Below are 6,000 nucleotides of genomic sequence, written 5' to 3' on the forward strand. Positions count from 1 at the left end.
TGCTTGTCACTGCATGCTACTTGTGTGTAACACTACTGAGACACCTGGGGAAACTACTTGTCACTGCATGCTATTTGTGTGTAACACTACTGAGACACCTGGGGAAACTGCTTGTCAATGCATTCTACTTGTGTGTAACACTACTGAGACACCTGGGGAAACTGCTTGTCACTGCATGCTACCTGCTGTGTATGCAGCTAAGTACTGAAGTTAATTTCATCATACTTGCCAAGAGGGTAATCATCCAACATATCTGTGTATGTGCAGAGCATAAGCATATGTCTCACTGAAACTTGGCTCAAACCCGCTACAAAGGACAATGAAGTTGGGCCTCCAGGGTATAACATATTTAGACTAGACTGGTCCACCAGGAAGGGTGGAGGGGTAGCCATACTGTATAAGTCCACCCTAACTCTCACTAATGACACCCAACAACCAACCCAAGTTGATAATTCAGAAATTCTTATTACAAATTACATATTAATGAACATAAATGCATAAACATAGTCTGTGTCTTCATACCCACAGGCAAGAATATTGACTACCTTGAAAACTTCCTACATTGGTTATCCAGTAACTTCCCCCAAGAAACCATTGTTCTTGGGGACTTTAACATTGACTGGAACTCCAGTTCTTCTGAAACCCCCTCTGCCCATGTAAATCTCCATGGATTTACACAGACCATAACCTCCCCCACCAGGATTGGTAAACACAATAACAAAGAAAGTACCCTTGATTGGATACTCATCAGTCACCATCGCCTCATGTACAAGTCAGGTATTCTGGCAGATGACATTAGTGATCACTGTCTTACATATATAATCAAGCTCCAACAAGACAACCCCCATATAACCAACTACAAGACAATCAGAAACAACAAAAACTTCAAGTTAACCAACTTCCAGGAGGAACTTAAGACATGCAATTGTTATGTCCTGAAACAACTTCCACTGGAAGAAGCAGTAGCTTACTTTAATAACAAATTCCTAGAAATTATAGACTCTTATGCTCCTGTCTGCTCTATCAGAACCAAAACAAAAACTGCACCATGGCTCTCTAAAGAAAGCAAATCTAAAATCTCACTCAGAAATAATGCATGGGCATCCTGGCATTCAACAAAATCCCCATTTGACCACCTTAAATACTGACAGCTAAGAAATAACGCCAACAAATCTATAATACTAGACAAAAAAAACTTCCACTGCCATCTGCAAGAGAAACACCAAAACAACCCTCAAAAGTTCTGGGCCAGTATAAACAAACTTCTTCACCCAGGCCAAACTACAACTCCAATCCCCTCTGCCTCTAACCTCAAATCTCCAGAGGATATTGCAAATTCCTTCAATAGCTTCTTCACTGAGACTATTCAGTCTCTATCCAATCGACTAACTCCGAACAGTGACTCTCCCAATTCTCCTTTAGCTTTAAACCCATTCCTACATCACTCATTTGAACCCTACTTAAGAAGTTAAGACCTACCACTTTAGCTGCTGACCTCCTCCCTGCAGAGTATCTGCAAAAAGCTACAGACACTATAGCCTTCCCTGTGTCTATATTGTGTCTATATTGAACAATAGAACTATCTCCGAAGCTACCATCCCCTCTATCTGGAAGATATCAAATGTTATACCTCTCCATAAAGGAGCCAGTTCCAATGAACTGTCTAACTTCAGACCCATAGCTATATTGTCACCACTAGCCAAAATTATGGAGAAATGGGTCCATAAGCAACTCATGTACTATCTTATTCAGAACAAGCTATTTGAAAACTCCCAGCATGGCTTTAGGCCATCCCACAGTACTACAACAGCTCTCCTTTCTTTCTCCAGTGTTACTCACCACAATAAAAACAACAACAAACTATCTCCTGCTCTCTTTCTAGATCTCTCAAAGGCATTTGATATGGTGAACCACCAACTACTTCATACTATGAATGCCCTCTCCTTAGATAATCACACTGTCCAATGGTTTCAAGCTTACCTGCACAGAAGACAAAGCAGTCCTCTGGCAGGACAAGCTCTCTACTCATCGGCCCATAACTATAGGAGTTCCCCACGGCTCTAAACTAGGACCCCTTCTCTTCTCAATCTTTAGCAATGACCTTCACACCATTATTCCAAATGCTACCTGCATTCAGTACATAAATGACTCTGTTTTGATCTGTTCAGCCAACTCTCAGACAAATCTGCACTTAGTAACTCAAAAAACCTTCAGCATTGTGGAAAATTGGCTATCTAATAGACAGCTGATCTTAAACCCTAACAAAACTAAGCTGCTTCTCTTCTCCCCCATGTGCAGGTCCTCTCAACTACAACATACAATAACAGCTAATAATGGCACCATTATCTCCCCTGACACCCAATCAAACTCCTGGGAATTATAATCGATAACAACTTTAAATTTGATATACATCAATAAAACTATCAAAACCATTAATAACAAACTTGGCTCCCTCTACAAAGTTAAGCATTTTCTCACACCACCTGCTAGAATCAACATCGCCCAGTCTCATCTTCTCTCCACCCTCACCTATGCCTCCCCTCTTTTCTTCAACCTGAATAAAACTGATCTTAACAAACTATCCTGTTGTTATAACCATATAGCCAGATTGCCACTGGAACTGCATACAGGACTCATCACTGTCATAACTTAAATCTTCTAGACTGGCTTGAATTACCTAACCTAATACAGTTCAACCAGCTAATAGTAGCTCATAAAGTCCTCTACTGTCCTGAAAACACACCTGCTTTAAACAACATAATCAGCCCCTACAGCATTAACTGATCACTACGCTCATCAAACAGAATCATGGTGCAAACAACTAAGTCCAACAGCTCAGCTGGGGATTCTCTGTTTGCAAACTCAACTGGTAAAACATGGAACTCACACCCTACAGAACTAACTTTAGAACCCTCACTACCTCTATTCAAAAAGAACCTGAAAAAATTCTTTACAACTCACTGGTTATGCCCCTGCTCAAATCCTGACTAGTGACCATATACTAAATATATGTGCTTTATCCCAAGTCCTTTTATATCTACCTAAACTAATTTTAGTTTATAAATGTATAATTGCTATCAGTGTTTCATTCTTTATGTAACATGCAGCTACAATGTTTGTCTATGTAATGTCTTGCCTTGTGGAGCTTTTCTCCCTGGGCTGGAAATGGACATGTCATCCATTTTATAAATTGTATAACTGCTTTATCATTGTTTTGTTCCTTATGTATATGCATTTTCCACGTTTTTTTGTCTATGTAATGTCTTGCTTGTGTGGATCTTTTCTCCCAGGGCTGCCGCTGAAAATGGACATGTTATCGAGTTGGACTACCCCAGTCAAAAAATGTAAAATAAATAAATAAACAAGTGGAGGGGGGAGTCATACGTATACCCTGTGAAAGGTAAGGAGGGTGTGTTTACACAGTTATTCTGCAGTTGCACACCAGTCCCCTGAATTGCTGGTGCCTGCCTACTACAAGTGCTGGTCTAACCACAATCACTCTCTCATGGGATACCATGCTCCTACACTTTGTCTCTTACCAAAAGCAAACCATTAGTATCAAACCTCACATGAGGAACAGGCCACAACCTGTTTGTTGATCCACATAGTTGTTTTACGTCATGCAAGGCTATGTAGGTTTGACATATCTTTTTTCCAGGTAGATGCCTTGAGTAGCAATCAGAAGAATCATTACAGTTTGGCATGTATTATGCCCTGTATTCCAGGGTTCTTAGGATTTCAGTAGGTTAATGAGCGGATGGTGAGTCGCAGCACAGCTGCAGTGTCACCGTATGACATGCTCAATGTCGGAAGACACAGACGTCCAAGGTTGCTCGAACAAGCACCACAGTGGCAGTGATCACAGCAATTCATGCAGCCTGACCTTCAACAGCTTCATGGTGCATGTCTTCATGCCATGAATCTGAGGCATACTGCAGAGGGGTGGCCACCTTTGGCCAAAGTGTGTGTGGCCACACATGTCCTACGTATGTCATACTGTATATTTTTGTAACCGGAACACATGTCTCTGTTCCCACATCATGTCACACAATATCCAGTGTGCTGTCTGGTAGCCTGACAAGCAGTGTAGACTAGAAAGGCCAGAGTAATGACCGCAGAGTTGAACAAGTTCTCTGTGCATGCATGGACATCCACATCTTCACTGCAAGGAGTATCTACAGACAGTGTGTTTGAGGCTGTCAACCCCAAGGGTGTAGAAGCATGACTCTAACTTTGCTGGAGTTGTACATTGTCACATTTGTAGGTATGCTATTGTGACCATGCCTAATCACAGAATTATGGTTAATCCAAGGGCTACATGCTTGGCAAAGCACTGTACTCTCTCAACCAAGTTATGGAACATTGTCAGGTGCTGTGTGACATTAGGAGAACTACATAAAGGTGATAACATGTTAGATTTCAGCATCTGTTAGGTCACTGCTTAATGAAGGTCTGCTGTGATAGCAAGACTGTATTGCTAATGGCACTATCACTGACTGCGATTGAGATGTGGTCAGTGTCCCCACCCCTATACTGCTATGCCACACAAACAAAACATGTTAAAGATGTCACTGTGTAACAAACCTTGATTCCATGCTGCCTCACACACCAGTCAGTACATATGACAATGAGCAGTTTGACAACATGCACACCTCACCAGGTACTCCACCCACACCCACATCATGCACAACTGCATGTGTGGAGCTCCTTACCAGACACATACACAAAGAACACACACCTCTGAATCCCAATTGCAAACTCAGTACACATACTCATACCTCTGCAAATTACAGTACACATAACAGCGCATGCACCATTGTCTCACCGGTCAAACACCTGAGGCAAAACACAAACTCAACCCTATGATTCATAGTGTGATTACATCATGTGTCACCAGGCTAGACATGGGAGGTCACAGTTAGCTGTCTGTGAGGTGCCAGAGTATGCCATACCACCCATGCATGCAGGTCTGTCAACATCTGGTGGCGCTATAACAACATCAAAGTTCTTGTTGGTGTCTACAACTGAGACATACCTGAATGGACTGTATGCATACACATGACTGAAGTTACAGAGTCTGTTTCTGGCAGGTATGCTCATAGCCTTGAGCCGCATTACACCTTCACCTAGGATGATGACTGAATACACACAAAAAATGACTGAAGTCAATAATTGGCTTATCGTGTGGTGTCATTTTAAGGGGAGCCAGTAAATGTCAGCCTGGGATGACTTGCTCAACAGACCTCGATGCTTTGCCACAGATGGTGTTCATTTGTCACCCCTGGGAGTTTATGTAGTGGCCAAGGCAGCTGACATCACCATAGTGCATCTTATAGGTGGTGTCTCATGGGAAAATGTTCCATAGAGGAAACGCTATCCTCAAATAACATCACGGTTATGCTGGTACACTCTAGGAATGCCAACACTAAACTCCACTCACTGGAAGGTGTCCCCACCTTGGAAGATGCAGATATTTTCCAGTCATACACACCTGGTTCAAGGCTGTGGACAGCACCACAGCCATTCTAGGGTACACGTCTTTCCACATGTTCAGAACTCACAACTAAAAGTGTGCCAGTTAATGCAGGTGTATCCATAGTCATTAAAGATAGATACACATCCAGATTGGTTAAACAGTGTGCTTCCCTGCAGACACTGCAGGTGCTATTCAATGCTGGTAGGCCACCTAATGAAGCCATTGCCAGCTACAGGGCAACTCCATGAATCAGGACACCTGTTGTGCTTACTTGAATCTACCTGTGTTTATCAAGCCACTTCACAACACCATGGTGTGAGGTGACTTTCACTAATCACCAGCTGTGTTGGTTACTCATGCTCAAATTCACTTGGCCAAAGGTTATTCCATGTCCTTAACTACAATGACCTGAACCAGTGGTGAATGTACTGCATCAGGTGCTTACCAATATGGGTGACCACTGCAGCGCCTGCACTGTGAGATCATCCATGGTAAGATCTCTCAACAAATCGGTCTCCTTACAT

General features: G+C 42.4%; 1 protein-coding gene across 1 annotated transcript in view; it reads right to left on the bottom strand.

Annotated features, from left to right (window-relative positions):
• PBX1 (PBX homeobox 1) overlaps positions 1–6,000 on the bottom strand; it is a 1,500,039-nt gene that overhangs the window by 778,686 nt on the left and 715,353 nt on the right. The window lies entirely within an intron of this gene.

Source organism: Protopterus annectens, chromosome 10.part0 (genome assembly GCF_019279795.1).
Source record: "Protopterus annectens isolate FY-2018-M chromosome 10.part0, PAN1.0, whole genome shotgun sequence".
NCBI classification, from domain to species: domain Eukaryota; kingdom Metazoa; phylum Chordata; order Ceratodontiformes; family Protopteridae; genus Protopterus; species Protopterus annectens.